Raw genomic sequence first — 15,120 nt, forward strand, 5'->3', positions numbered from 1 at the left:
ACCCAGATATTATCATAATCTCTACTAGCAAAAAGTCAAGCGTAGGGCCAGGCACTGTGGGTGGTGCATAGGGTGGCTCATGCCTGTAATCCTAGTACTTTGAGAGACTGAGGCAGGCAGATCACCTGAGGTCAGGAGTTCGACACCAGCCTGACCAACATGGTGAAACCCTGTCTCTACTAAAAATACAAAACTAGCGGGGCATGGTGGTGCATGCCTGTAATCCCAGCTACTCAGAAGGCTGAGGCAGGAGAATCACTAGAACCCAGGAGGCGGAGGTTGCAGTGAGCGGAGATCGTGCCATTGCAATCCAGCCTGGGCAACAAGAGCGGAACTCTGTCTCAAAAAAAAAAAAAAAAAAAAAAAAGTTAAGCATAAATATCTGAGCTATAAATTCCCAATTTCCAAATCTAATGTTGACACCAACATTCTTATGTTATCACAGTCAGTCTTATTTTTGTTGTTGTTGTTGTTGTTGTTGTTTTTGGTCCTTTTTTTGAGACAGGGCCTCACTCTCTCATCCAGGCTGGAGTGCAGTGGCACTATCTCGGCTTACTCCAACCTCCACTACCTGGGTTCAAGTGATTCTCCTGCCTCAGCCTCCCAAGTAGCTGGGATTGCAGGTGCCCGCCACCACACCTGGCTAATTTTTATATTTTTGGTAGAGACGGGGTTTTGCCATGTTGGCCAGGCTGGTCTGGAACTCTTGGCCTCAAGTGATTTGCCTGCCTCAGCCTCCCAAACTGCTGGGATTACAGGCATGAGCCACTACACCCGGCCCATAATCACTCTAGAGGTTTATTTCCCACTTAACATGTTACATATGTGTACTTCTCTATTTCCGTCCTTTTTTTTTTTTTTTGAGACAGGGTCTTGCTCTGTGGTCCAGGCTGGAGTGCAGTGCAGTGGTGCATGATCTCAGCTCACTGCAGCCTCAAATTCATGGGCTTAATTGATCCTTCTGCCTCTGCCTCCCTAGTAGCTGGGACTACAGGCACGTGCCACCATGACCAGCTAATTTTTGTATTTTTTGTTTTGTGGGTTTTTTTAAAGACAGGGTCTTGCCACGTTGCCGAAGCTGGTCTTAAACTCCTGGGCTCAGGCATTCCTCCTGCCTCAGCCTCCCAAAGTGCTGGGATTACAGGTGTGAGCCACCGCGCACAGCCAATTTTTGTATTTTTTTGTAAGAGATGGGTTTTTGCCATGTTGTGCAGGCTGATCTCGAACTCCTGGACTCAAGCAATTCACTAGCCTCGGCCTCCCATAGTGCTAGGGTTACAGAGATGAGCCACTATGACTGGCCTACATCTCTATTTCTTACAGTCCTTACATCCAACAGTCTTCAACAGTAGTGTATAAGTAAAGGTCCGCAGCATGGGCTTTGGAGTCAGATGGACCTTTGAACTTGAGTCCTGACGTCATCAAGTATAAACTAGTTAGATGACTTAACTTCTCATGGCCTCCGTGAACTCATCTGAAAAAATGATGATAGCTGGGCATGGTGGCTCAGGCCTGTAATCCCAACACTTTGGGAGGTCAAGGCAGGCAGATCACCTGAGGCCAGGAGTTTAAGACCAGCCTGGCCAACATGGTGAAACCCTGTCTCTACTAAAAATACAAAAATTAGCTGGGCTTGGTGGCGTGCACCTGTAGTCCCAGCTACTCGGGAAGTTGAGACAGGAGAATAGCTTGAACCCAGGAGGCGGAGGTTGCAGTGAGCCGAGATCTCACCACTGTACTACAGCCTCAGTGACAGAGCAAATCTTGAAAAGAAAAAAAAGGAAGAATGGTGATAATAATACCTACCTCAGAAGACCCTTGAGGATATTAAATGAGATTATGCATGTAAAGACCTCTCTCTCTGCCAAGTGCCTGACATGTAGTTAGTGCTCAGTAAATGTTAGTTATTCCACTTTCTAAATAGCATTTCAAGATTCTGTTGCATCAACTCCGTGCTCCCAAGTCCACTTAGCAGTTCTTCCCATTTCTAGTTTTTAGCTATAATATTACATGTCTTTATGTAAATTGGTGGGGTTTTTAAAAATTTCCCTGTTTTTTTTTGTTGTTTTTTTTTTTGAGACGGAGTCTGGCTCTGTTGCCCAGGCTGGAGTGCAGTGGCACCATCTCGGCTCACTGCAACCTCCGCCTCCTGGGTTCAACCAATTCTCCTACCTCAGCCTCCCGAGTAGCTGGAATTATAGGCCCCCAACATCACACCTGGCTAATTTTTGTATTTTTAGTAGAGACGGGGTTTTACCATGTTGGCCAGGCTGGTCTCGAACTCCTGACCTCTAGTGATCCGCCCTTCTCGGTCTCCCAAAGTGCTGGGATTGCAGGGGTGAGCCACCGTGCCTGGCCTTCCCTGATTTTTTAGATGTGGAAACTGAAGACTGGAGAAGTGAAATAACTTGTCAAACAAAGATCATACTGCTTTTAGTGTCAGAGCCAGGCCTAGGAACCAGGGCCCAGTTCTCTGAGCCTTGGCCTCATGTTATCACCCTGCCAGCCCCCAGACTCACTGGAGACTTGAAGGCAGGTCCTTCCTAGCTTCTATTCACCAGGCTGAATGATTCGGATCTCCCATTGTGTCCTCTGACATCTCCTCTCTCTTTCATCACCCTGGAGGTCCCTCATCAATTGAGTATAATTGGATCAGCATCCCTGCTGGTCCCTGGGAAGTGGGAGCAGACGATGACTAATGCTTTAGAGACCTGGACTCCACCCTCAGCGCCTCTGGATCTCTGTTGGTTGATGTTGTGCAGTCAGATGGGGATGGGGATCCTGTCTGACTCAGGATCCCCCTCTCCTACCTGGAGCACTGTCTGATTTCATTGAATACACCCTCGTAGAACAGTAGAGCTTAAAGAAACCCTAGAGATTGGCTGGGTGCAGTGGCTTACGCCTGTAATCCCAGAACTTTGGAAGGCCAAGGCAGGCGGACCACTTGAGGTCAGGTCAAGACCCGCCTGCCCAACATGGCGAAACCCCGTCTTTCTACTAAAAGTACAAAAATTAGCAAGGTGTGGTGGCGCACACCTGTAACCCCAACTACTCGGGAGGCTGAGGCAGGAGAATCGCTTGAACTCGGGAGGGAGAGGTTGCAGTGAGCTGAAATCTTGCCACTACACTCCAGCCTGAGCAATAGAGTGAGACTCCATCTAAAAAAAAAGAAAAGAGAAAAAAAAGAAAACAGAGCCCCCAGCCCCAGCCCCTGTTATTTAAAACATGAGGAAACTGAGCTTCAGCGATGCAGGTTGATCTGTGGCAGATGTGGGGCTGGGACCCAAACCTCCTGACTCCAGTGTGCTGTTGGGAAGAAGGCATTGGAGCCGGGCAGGTGAACCTGGGCAAGGGAGTGAAACAACGCTAGATTTCCTGTTGTGTCAGATAGCTGTGCTCAGCTCAGGGAGGTGATAAGCATTAAATGAGATAACTATTGTAGAGCATGGAGTGCTGTGCTCAGTAAACAATAGTTATTACTCAATAGAGCACAGTCATAAAGAGGCCAGCTGGGCTTTGGAGTCAGAAAAGCTATTCTATTCAAATCGTAGTTAACCACTTACTAGCTGTGTGATTTGGGACAACTTATCTAACAACAGCTAATACTTATTGAATTTTACTTGTTCCCAGCATTAAGCTAAGTGCCTTAGAGATATTATTTCATGTAATTTTACTAACAGTTTTCTGACGTAGGTACTACCAGTATCCTGATTTTAGGATTGAAGATACTGAGGCATGAGTCAATTTCACTTCAGCAGCCTTTTTTTTTTTTTTTTTTTTTGAGACAGAGTCTTGCTTTGTCGCCCAGGCTGGAGTGCAATGGCGTGGTCTTGGCTCACTGCAACCTCCACCTCCCAGGTTCAAGCGATTCTCCTGCGTCAGCTTCCTGAGTAGCTGGGACTATAGGCGCATGCCACCACACCCGGCTAATTTTTGTATTTTTAGTAGAGATGAGGTTTTGCCATGTTGGCCAGGCTGGTCTCGACCTCCTGACCTCGTGATCTGCCCGCCTTGGCCTCCCAAAGTGCTGGGGTTACAGGCATGAGCCACCGCACCCAGCCAGCAGCCTATTTTTCTCTGATTATCCTCTAGCTTCCATTCTTTTCTGCCATGCACACATATCTTCTCCCCCCAGGGCTTGAGGATTCTCTCCTGCTTTTGAGCTTTGGAATAGGCCATAGTGTCTCTCTCTGTCTCTCTCTCTCTTTTTGAAACAGGGTCTCACTCTGTCACCCAGGCTGCAGTGCAGTGGCAAGATCACAGCTCACTGCAGCCTCAACCTCTTGGGCTCAGGCAATCCTCCCACCTCAGCCCCCTGAGTAGCTGGGACTACATGGGTGTGCCACCACACCAGGCCAATTTTTTTTTTTTTTTGGTAGAGAGAAGATTTTTGTCATCTTGCTCAGGCTGGTCTCGAACTCCTGGGCTCAAGTGATCCCACCTCAGCCTCCCAAAGTGCTGGGATTACAGGTATAAGCCACCTCACCTGGCTCATTTTTCACTTATTCTCTTTTTTTCAGAGACAGGGTCTTGCTCTGTCACCCAGGCTGGAGTGCAGTGGTGCAAACATAGCGTAGCAGGACGAGCCGCAGACAAAACTCCTCAGACACCAAGTTAAAGAAGGAAGGGGTTTATTCGGCCGGGAACATCGGCAAGACTCCTGTCTCTCAAGCGCTGAGCTCCCCGAGTGAGCAATTCCTGTCCCTTTTAAGGGCTCACAACTCTAAGGGGGTCTGCATGAGAGGGTTGTGATCGATTGAGCAAGCAGGGGGTACGTGACAGAAGCTGCATGCACCGGTGGTCAGAGTGAAACAGAACAGACCAGGAAGTTTCACAATGTCTTTTCTATACAATGTCTGAAATCTATAGATAACATAACTGGTTAGGTCAGGGGTCAATCTTTAACTACCAGGCTTAGGTCAGGCAGGCTCAGGCCTGGTTGCAGGTCTGGTTCCTTGGTTTCGGGTCTGGTTCCTAGGCACCAGGCTACCTGCCTTTAGTTTCGCTTCTCTTTTCTTTTCTGAGTATAAAACAATATAAAACAATATGAGAGGGTCTGTCTCTCTTCTCTCATTTCCCCCCTTTGAGACTCTCACTTTTTATTAGTGGGAGTTCTCACTCTTATTTTTGCTACTTATGTCTTCCTGTGCAATAGACTGATAATGATTCATGTAGTACACTTGTGCTGATACATAACATGAAGTGACATTGAGAGACTGGGCTATATGCTCGGCTAATTACAAAAACAAATTTCTTGTTTTTCCTGGAATTTCTGGTACTGGCACATTCAGTTCATCATAGAAGGTTTGAAATACTGGCTCAGGAGAGCGTTTATAAACTTTTTCTGAAACCACGATATTTACTTGAAGATCCAGTCCAGCTCCATCCATTTTCAGGGTTATACATTCTCTTTTTTCTAGCAAGGATTAAGGGGGTTGGTTATTACTGGTTCTAAGGGGTTACACTGACCACTGGTACAGGAAGGGCCACTTTTCCTTTGCTGAAGCTGGACAGGATTTTTTCATTTTTTTTTAAATTCAAGTAGCCTAAATGACACAAGACCAGTATCTACATTTATTTTCACACAGTCTTAATTCATGATAAATGTACTTTTTTTTTTTGCCATATAGTCTCTTTTCTAGTCACTGAAGCCTTGAACTTCTGGGCTCAGGTGATCCTCCCACCTCAGCCTCTTGAGTAGCTAAGACTATAGGCATGCACCACCACACCCAGCTATGTTGCCCAGGCTGGCCTGGAACTCCTGGCCTCAAGCAGTCCTCCAGCCTCAGCCTCCACAAGTGCTGGGATGACAGGCATGAGCCTCCATGTCCTGCCTGCAGTCTGTTAAATACCCTCTCACCCCTTCTCTCCACCAAGTCTGTTCTTCCCCTCTGTTCCGGCGTTGCTGCTGACTTTCCTCTAAGGAACCTTCCCTGCACGCCTGTGCAAGCTCCTCCAGCGTCCTCTCCCTCCTGCCTGCTAAAAGCAGCTGGATCTATTTCTCAGGTTTGTTAGTTTTACTTCTCTTCTATGTATCACCTATCAGGCCTCATTGTGCACCCTGGTTCCCTCTTAACACACAAGACTTCCTAAGGAACACATGTCCCCGGCCAATTCAATTCAGTCAACATGGCTTGCACATGCTAATTTGGCTGAGTAGAGAATTCTAGGTACAAATTCCTATTTTTTCCCTCAGAATATTGAAGACCTCACTCCTTTGTCTTCTAGCATGCAGTTTTGTTGGTTAAAGATCTGATGCAGTCTGTGTCTCAGTCCTTTATTTCTGGAAACTTTGATTGCTGACTATTATCCTTTTTTTTTTTTTTTTTGGAGGCAGAGTCTCGCTCAATCCCCTAGGCTAGAGTGCAGTGGCACAATCTCGGCTCACTGCAACCTCCGCTGTCTGGGTTCAAGCGATTCTCCTGCCTCAGCCTCCCGAGTAGCTGGGATTACAGGCACCTGCCACCATGCCCAGCTGATTTTTGTATTTTTAGTAGAGATGGTGTTTCACCATGTTGGCCAGGCTGGTCTCGAACTCTTGACCTCAGGTGATCTGCCTGTCTCACCCTCCCAAAGTGCTGGGATTACAGGTGTGAGCCACCTAGCCCAGCCCCTTTATCCCTAAAGGTCAGATACTTTACCAATATGGGTACATAGATATGCTTCTCTTTTTCATTGGAAGACTTTCAGAAGTAGAAGATTTGGGCCGGGCATGGTTGCTCACACCATAATCCCAGCACTTTGGGAGGCCGAAGTGGATTGTGAAATCAAGAGATGGAGACCATCCTGGCCAACACGGTGAAACCCCCTCTACTAAAAATACAAAAGTTAGCTGAGCATGGCACGTGCCTGTAAACCCAGCTATTTGGGAGGCTGAGGTAGGAGAATCGCTTGAACCTGGGAGGTGGAGCTTGCAGTAAGCCGAGATTGTGCCATTGCATTCCAGCCTGGGCAACGAGAACGAAACTTCATCTCAAAAAAACAAAAACAAAAACAAAAAAAAAGAGTGAGTCTGTTATAAAAGCCATTGTGGCCATTTCCAGTGAGCCCCCTTACCATATGATACCCTGCACCACCTTGGGACTCTGCAGAGGGTCCCCGCTAGCAAGAAGGTCCTCACTGGATGCAGCCCCTAAACATTGGACTTCCCAACATTTATAAATTACCCAGTCTCAGGTATTCAGTTAGAGCAAAAGAAAACAGACTAACACAGCCCCAATCTCTTGTGGAATTATGTGGAAACCTCTTGGACCAGTCATGTGGACAGGAGAGATACTGAGATACCTGTGCCATGACCTACCTCATGCAGCCAAGGCAGGCAAGGTGCTGTGACTGTTTACCACAACCATGCGGGATGGCAGAAGCCCTGCAAAGGGCAGAATTCCAGGCAGACAGACTACCCATATCCTCATAAGGGCTCTAGAGTATTTCTTCTGGGATGGAGTTGCCTTTTTCTTTCCCCTCTGGGACCTCTTTTTTTCTTTTTTTTAAACTGGGATCCCTCCCTAAGATCTCTCACTTTGTTTAGAAAGCATTTCGAATACCTTTAGCAGATTTTAAAAAGCCATTCAATTATGAATGCATTGACACAACACTATTCAGAAGGACATTTGCCCTAAAAATCAAATGATTAAATTGATAACATTTTTTAGTCATCAAGTGGCATATGCTAAGCAGACGCCTTCCCTTCCCTTCTGAGCCCCACCCTAATGCCAGCTCTCAACTCTGGAAATCAGGGATGATTAGCAGTGGAGAGGGAATCAGAGGCATGGTTCAAACCAAGAATGGAGTCAAGGTCAACAGTCCAGTGAAACTCAGGGGTAGGGTGAACATCAGAGAAAGTAAGCATTGAGTATGTCTTTCATAACCTGCCTGGTAATTTTTTTTTAAACAGCGATTTTATATTTTGACTCAATTCTAACAAAATGTCTCCCATATCAAAATGTTCCTTTTATCAAATTGGGTTTCCCTAACTAAGCTTCTTTGAGGCATAGTTGGACTAAGACTCAAATAGCTGACTCCTAGACCACTACTTTTATCGGATAGGGCACAGTCTCCTGGCAGAGGGGTCCCTGGCGCAGGCAGGACAGATTCCAGGCCCAGACTCTGCTGTTATTTGTCTCCCATGGGTGGCTGCCTAAGCAGTTGTTAGATGGAGGAGATGCTCCACCCAGCCTTTGTCTCACTCTTCACACCCCCTTCCTCTCCCTTCTTCACTGCAGATCTGGAAGGTGAGGCTGGAAGCGGCAAGGGTGACCTGACTGTCTGTGTCCCCAGTCCCCAGTCCCAGGCCTTGCCACTGTCTTGCCTCCTTGTCTTCGATAAATAAAGGTGAGGCCCAAGAGATACCCTCACCTTCTTGCTCCCCGCAGTTCAAAACTCAGGAGCTGCAGAGCCTGTAAGACGTTCTCTGAGCTCTTCTTTTAGGTGGCTGGGAAGAGAGCTAGGGCACAGCCCCTGGATCCCTGGACCCTTCATGTAAACAAGGAGATTACCTCCCCCAGGGAGCTGTCCCTTGGCACTTTAGGGTCTCAGCCTTGAGTAGCTACTTTTATTTTGTTTTTGTTTTGATTTATCTTGGGCTTTCCCCTACTTCTGTTTACTCTCACACCCCCTATTTCCTTGCTCTTTGGGAAACAGGCTGTCTTAGTCTGTTTGGGCTGCCGTAACATAATACCATGGACTGGGTGGCTTAAACAACAGACTTTTATTTCTCCTAATTCTGGAGACTGGGAAGCTCATGATCAAGGTGCCAGCTGATGAAGCTGCTGGTGAGTTGCCCTCTTCCTGGCTTGCATATGGCTGCCTTCTTACTATGTCCTCACACAGCAGAGAGTGAATGAGCTCTGGTCTCTCTTCCTCTTCTTATAAGGACATTAATCCCATCATAGAGTCCCCAGCCTGATGACCTCATCCAAACCTAATCGCCCCCCAAAGGCCTCACCTCTGAATACCATCACGTTAGGTGTTAACAGCTTCAACATATACATTTTAGGGGAACACATTCAGTCATAATAGATGCTTATTGTAGAAATTTTTGAAAAATACAAAAATATAAAACAAAACCACAAACTATCCTGACAACCAAAGAAAAGCACAAATGCCACCCTATCATTCAAAGAAACTTCTAGCATATTTTCAAATCTTTTTAAGCACCTACTTTTAAAAATATACATCATATATAGGCTGGGCGCAGTGGCTCATGCCTGTAATCCCAGCGCTTCGGGAAGCTGAGGTAGGTGGATCACCTGAGGTCAGGAGTTCAAGACCAGCCTGGTCAACATGGTGAAATCCCGTCTTTACAAAAATGCAAAAATTAGCTGGGCATGGTGGTGGGCACCTGTAATCCCAGCTACTCTGGAGGCTGAAGCAGGAGGATTGCTTGAACCTGGGAAGCAGAAGTTGCAGTGAGCCAAGATGGTGCCACTGCACTCCAGCTGGGCAACAAGAGACTCCATGTCAAAAAAAAAAAATATATATATATATATGTGTGTGTGTGTGTGTGTGTGTGTGTGTATGTACCTCATAAGCATTTTTCCATATTAAACAATCTTTATAAACATTTTTTTTTTTTTTTTTTTTTTTTGAGACGGAGTCTCGCTCTGTCGCCCAGGCTGGAGTGCAGTGGCGCGATCTCGGCTCACTGCAAGCTCCGCCTCCCGGGTTCACGCCATTCTCCTGCCTCAGCCTCCCGAGTAGCTGGGACTACAGGCGCCCGCTACCACGCCCGGCTAATTTTTTGTATTTTTTTAGTAGAGACGGGGTTTCACCGTGTTAGCCAGGATGGTCTCGATCTCCTGACCTCGTGATCCGCCCGCCTCGGCCTCCCAAAGTGCTGGGATTACAGGCGTGAGCCACCGCGCCCGGCCTATAAACATTTTTAATGTTCATATACGTAACATTTATATGACTAAATATCTTACTTTATAACTGTAACATAATTTATGTAACCAACTTCCCAGTATTGGATGCTGAGGTTATTTTTATTTTTTTCCTGTAAAAGTTAACATTATTATTTGTAATGGAACTGTTCTGTGTCATGACTATGGTAGGGTGGTTCCACAAATCTACATGTGACAAAATTTGGTTGAACTAAATACACACACACACACACACACACAGACAAATGCGTACTTGAACAGTAGTGAAATCTGAATAAGGTGGGTGGATTATATGAATGTCAATTATCTGATTGTTATTATGCAAGATGTTACATTTGGGGAAAACTGGGTGAAGAGTATATGGAATCTCCCAATATTATTTCTTTTCTCTCTTTTTTTTTTTTTGAGACAGAGTCTCTCTCTTGTTGCCCAGGCTGGAGTGCAACGGCACGATCTCGGCTCACTGCAACCTCTGACTCCTGGGTTCAAGTGATTCTCCTGCCTCATCCTCCCAAGTAGCTGGGATTATAGGCATGCACCACTGCGCCTGATTAATTTTTTTTTTTTTTTTTTTTTTTAAGACAGAGTCTTGCTCTGTCGCCCAGGCTGGAGTGCAGTGGTGCTATCTCGGCTCACTGCAAGCTCCGCCTCCCGGGTTCACGCCATTCTCCTGCCTCAGCCTCCCGAATAGTTGGGACTACAGGCACCCGCCACCACGCCCGGCTAATTTTTTTGTATTTTTAGTAGAGACGAGGTTTCACTGTGTTAGCCAGGATGGTCTCGATCTCCTGACCTCATGATCCACCTGTCTCGGCCTCCCAAAGTGCTGGGATTACAGGCGTGAGCCACTGCGCCCAGCCTAATTTTGTATTTTTAGTAGAGATGGGGTTTCTCCATGTTAGTCAGGCTGGTCTCAAACTCCCGACCTCAGGTGATCCACCTGCCTTGGCCTCTCAAAGTGCTGGGATTACAGGTGTGAGCCACTGCGCCCGGCCTCCCAATATTGTTTCTTACAACTGCGTGTTAATCTACAAATTAATTCAAAATAAAAAGTTTTGGCCATGTGCTGTGGCTCATACCTATAATTTCAGCACTTTGGGATACCAAGGCAGGAGGATTGCTTAAGCCCAGGAGTTTGAGACCAGCCTGGGCAACACAGTAAGACCCCATCTCTACAAAAAATTTAAAAATTAGCTGGGCATGGTGGCATGGGCCTGTGGTCCCAGCCAGGTCCCATCTACTCAGAGGGCTGAAATGGAATGATTGCTTGAGCCCAGGAGGTCGAGGCCGCAGTGAGCTGTGATCATGCCACTGAGCTCCAGCCTGGACAACAAATCAAGACCCTGTCTCAAAAATAATAATAATAGGCCGGGCACGGTGGCTCACGCCTGTAATCCCAGCACTTTGGGAGGCCGAGACAGGCAGATCACTTGAGGTCAGGAGGTCGAGACCAGCCTGGCCAACATGGCGAAACCCTGCCTCTATTAAAAATACAAAAATTAGCCACGTGTGGTGGCACACACCTGTAATCCCAGCTACTCAGTAGGCTGAGGCAGGAGAATTGCTTGAACCCAGGAGGCAGAGGTTGCAGTGAGCTGAGATCACGCCATTGCACTCCAGCCTGGGCAACAGAGAGAGGCCCTGTCTCTAAAATAAATAAATAAATATAATAATAATAGGTGTTTAAAAACCACTACACTGGACATCTTTTGTAAGTACACGTGTACTTCTGAACTTTTAGTTTTTCCTTTGGGTAGATTCCTATGAGAGAAATTACTCATAAGAAAATTCAATAAGAAGTAAGAGCTCTCAATCTCAGCACATTAGGGTTTCCTGGCCATCACCCAAGGAGCTCTGCAGGCATAGAAAACTGATATGCATGCTGCTGAGGAACAGGGCTTAGCCATACTCACAGAGCTTTCCACAAACCTGGAGTGCCGGCCAACTAATGTACAATGAGAAATGTAACCAGAGGATCCAAGACCCCTGCCCCTGGCCTGAGTTTCCTCTCCCTACAGCCCTTCACAGGCAAAGCCACATTCTAATTGGAAGATTGACTTGTGATGTGAAGCAAGGGAAATTAAGAGACATGATCCCAATGTTAAAGATACCAGGGTAAGCCCTGCTGTGCACATCTCCATAGCAGGACTTAAACCACTGCTACCAGAGACAGGCACACGGGTTCTCCGGCAGGGCACCCCTCCTTAGCGCTGCTTGAAAAGGGACAGCCTATATTTGCCTCTGTAACACTATTTCTGGGCTTCCAAGGTTTGCTAACCCCTGTTCCATCAGTGCATTGCTCCTTTAGGTGTGTGAAGATGCTCCAATGAGTTACAGATCAATCTTGTTGGCCTGGAAACTGGTCTGTCTCACGACACTTGTTTTTCTTGTTTTTGAGATGGAGTCTCGCTCTGTCGCCCAGGCTGGAGTGCGGTAGCATGATCTTGGCTCACTGCAACCTCTGCCTCCCAGGTTCAGCGATTCTCCTGCCTCAGCCTCCTGAGTAGCTGGGATTACAGGTACGTGCCACCACGCCTGGCTAATTTTTGTATTTTTGTAGAGACGGGGGTCTCTCCATGTTGGCCAGGCTGGTCTTGACCTCCTGACCTCAAGTGATCCACAGCATGCCTTGGCCTCCCAAAGTGCTGGGATTACAGGCAGGAGCCACCGTGTCCGGCCCAGCACTTGTTCTTAACCCCTAGTTCAATAGACCTCTGCAGGGCTCTTTTCTTCTGATATTGTATGCAAAATTTTGAATGTATGATCAAATGTGTATTTTCTGGAGAGACAGTTCATACTGTTTACTATATTTTCAGAAAAGGGTCTCAATTTAATAGTGAACATCGTGTGAGCCCCAAGTTCCAGGCATTATACTGCATGCATTAATTACCTCATTTAATCCCCACTGAGGTCAAGAATCTTGCCCCAAGTTACCAGTTTGGACAAGTTAAAGAATACTGCTTTAAAGTGGCTTTGGGCCTGGCACGGTGGCTCACGTCTATAATCCCAGAACTTTAAGAGGGTGAGGCAGGAGGATCGCTTGAGCTCAGGAGTTTGAGACAAGCCTGGGCAACATGGTAAATCCTGTCTCTACAAAAAATTTTAAAAAGCCGGGGGTGGTGCCATGCCTGTAGTCCCAGCTACTTGGGAGGCTGAGGTGGGAGGATAGCTTGAGCCTGCGAGGTGGAGGCTGTACTGCACTGTAATCATGCCACTGCACTCCAGCCTGGGCAACAGAGTGAGACCCTGCCTCAAAAATAAATGAATGAATAAATAAAGTGACTTGTAAATCTGTTCTCTGGTATAGTCGATGTTTGTACTAAGGAGAGTCTTATTTCCCTTTTATCTTCCTACATGAAGAAAAAAAATTACTGGTGGCAAGCACAGAACCCATGCCAAAGAGAACTGTGGAATGGCTTTGTTGCTGCCTCCCAGAAGCTAAACTCCGCTGTCTGTGCCAGCATCTCTAGTTACCTGCTTTCTCTTCTTGCTCACAGGTCTGTGTATGCACTCAGACTAACCTGTGAACTGGCACCTTGTGCCTGCATCTCACTGACTTTGGCAGCTTGGATGCCATCTTCTCCTATAAATGCCCTTTCTTCCAAAAAGCAGCCCTGCTGCCTGTTTACTCTCTTTCACTGTATCAGAATCTAGAACCTGCAGGTTTTCTACACGATCATTGTGTTGCTGTTTATCAAAAGCGGCGTGCATTTCCGTCAGCTTCCCAACAGAAAATCAGGCGAGAGGCTATTCAACATTCACTTATTCACTGAATATTCATTAATTTTCCAGACATTCTTCTAGGCACCAGGGATACCGGTAAAAAATATTTACCCTCATGGAGCCTGGGTTCTAGGGGACGAAAACAGACAATAAGCAAATAGACGAATAAATGAATATTCAGTGAATAAGTGAATGTTGAAGAACCTCTCTCCTGATTTTCTGTTGGAAAGCTGACAGAAATGCATGCCGCCTTCGACAAAAAGCAACGCAATGATCCCTTAGAAAATCCGCAGGTTCTGCCAGGCATGGTGGCTCACGCCTGTAATCCTAGCACTTTGGGAGGCAGGCGGATCACGAGGTCAGGAGTTTGAGACCAGCCTGGCTGTGGCAAAACCCCGTCTCTACTAAAAATACAAAAATTAGCTGGGCGTGGTGGCATGCGCCTGTAATCCCAGCTACTCGGGAGGCTGAGACAGGAGGATCACTTGAACCGGGGAGGCAGAGGTTGCAGTGAGCCGAGATCATGCCATTGCACTCCAGCCTGGGTGACAGAACAACTCTGTATTTAAAAAAAAAAATGGTATTGTAAGGTCTGAATGAAATTATATATGTGTGTGTGTGTGTGAAATATATAAATGGGAACCATTGTCATAGCTTTTGCTAGATAATCATGAGGGCCCAACCAGTCCAGGGTTCCTGTGTTCTTGAAGGGTCTTACTTGGATCCACAGGCCCAAGGGGAGGGACTGGAGCTCTCCTTCCCTTCCTGAGTCCAGCCCCAAGATAAAATCTGAACTTCTGTAGCCATGATTTAGATGGAATTCACTCTGCGGCAGTGTGAACACCCCTCTCTGAAAACAGAGGGTTTTCATTTTTAAGAAAGACTCCTCATAGTTCTCTCTACTCCCTGCCTGATGAAGGTGTGGTCTTAAATCTAGTTCACTGATTGCAAAAACCTGGCTTGATTCAACACACTTGATCTATTTTCATCTCTCTGCCGCTTGCTTAAAATAAGGAGCTCATTGCTATGCTGCCCACGGCTGCGTCTAAATCATAACTGAGAGTTGAATACATTTTTCTCTCTTCTGCTAAATACAATTTTTATCTGCGCCGAGCCCACACGTCCTCAGTCGACAGTGTTTGCTTTAGCAGTCCATGCCTGGACCTGGAGGGATAGTCAGGTGACAAAAGACCCCTCCCAAGCTCCTAGTGAGCCTCCCTCCCTGTGACCTGTTTGTCTTCCAACAGGGCGTTCTCCTACCCACGAGCTAGCCGAAGCCACCTTCCAGGCTGTCACCACAATTTCCGCTTTTATTTTCCCCACTCTTCATTGCTTGGTGAGGGCTAGGGAGGCTTTGTGAGCCTTTGGGTCCCTCGTGTCTCCTGGCAAAGGCTTGAATCCTTGAATCTCAGCAACCTCTGGACTTCAGTCTCCCCTTCTTTGACTCTTATTATAGGATGTGGAAAATTAGCAAAATGGGGAATTCAAGGAACTCCAAAAAGCAGCTTCACAAACA

The sequence above is a fragment of the Pan paniscus genome, chromosome 1 (assembly GCF_029289425.2).
Source record: "Pan paniscus chromosome 1, NHGRI_mPanPan1-v2.0_pri, whole genome shotgun sequence".
Classification (NCBI taxonomy): domain Eukaryota; kingdom Metazoa; phylum Chordata; class Mammalia; order Primates; family Hominidae; genus Pan; species Pan paniscus.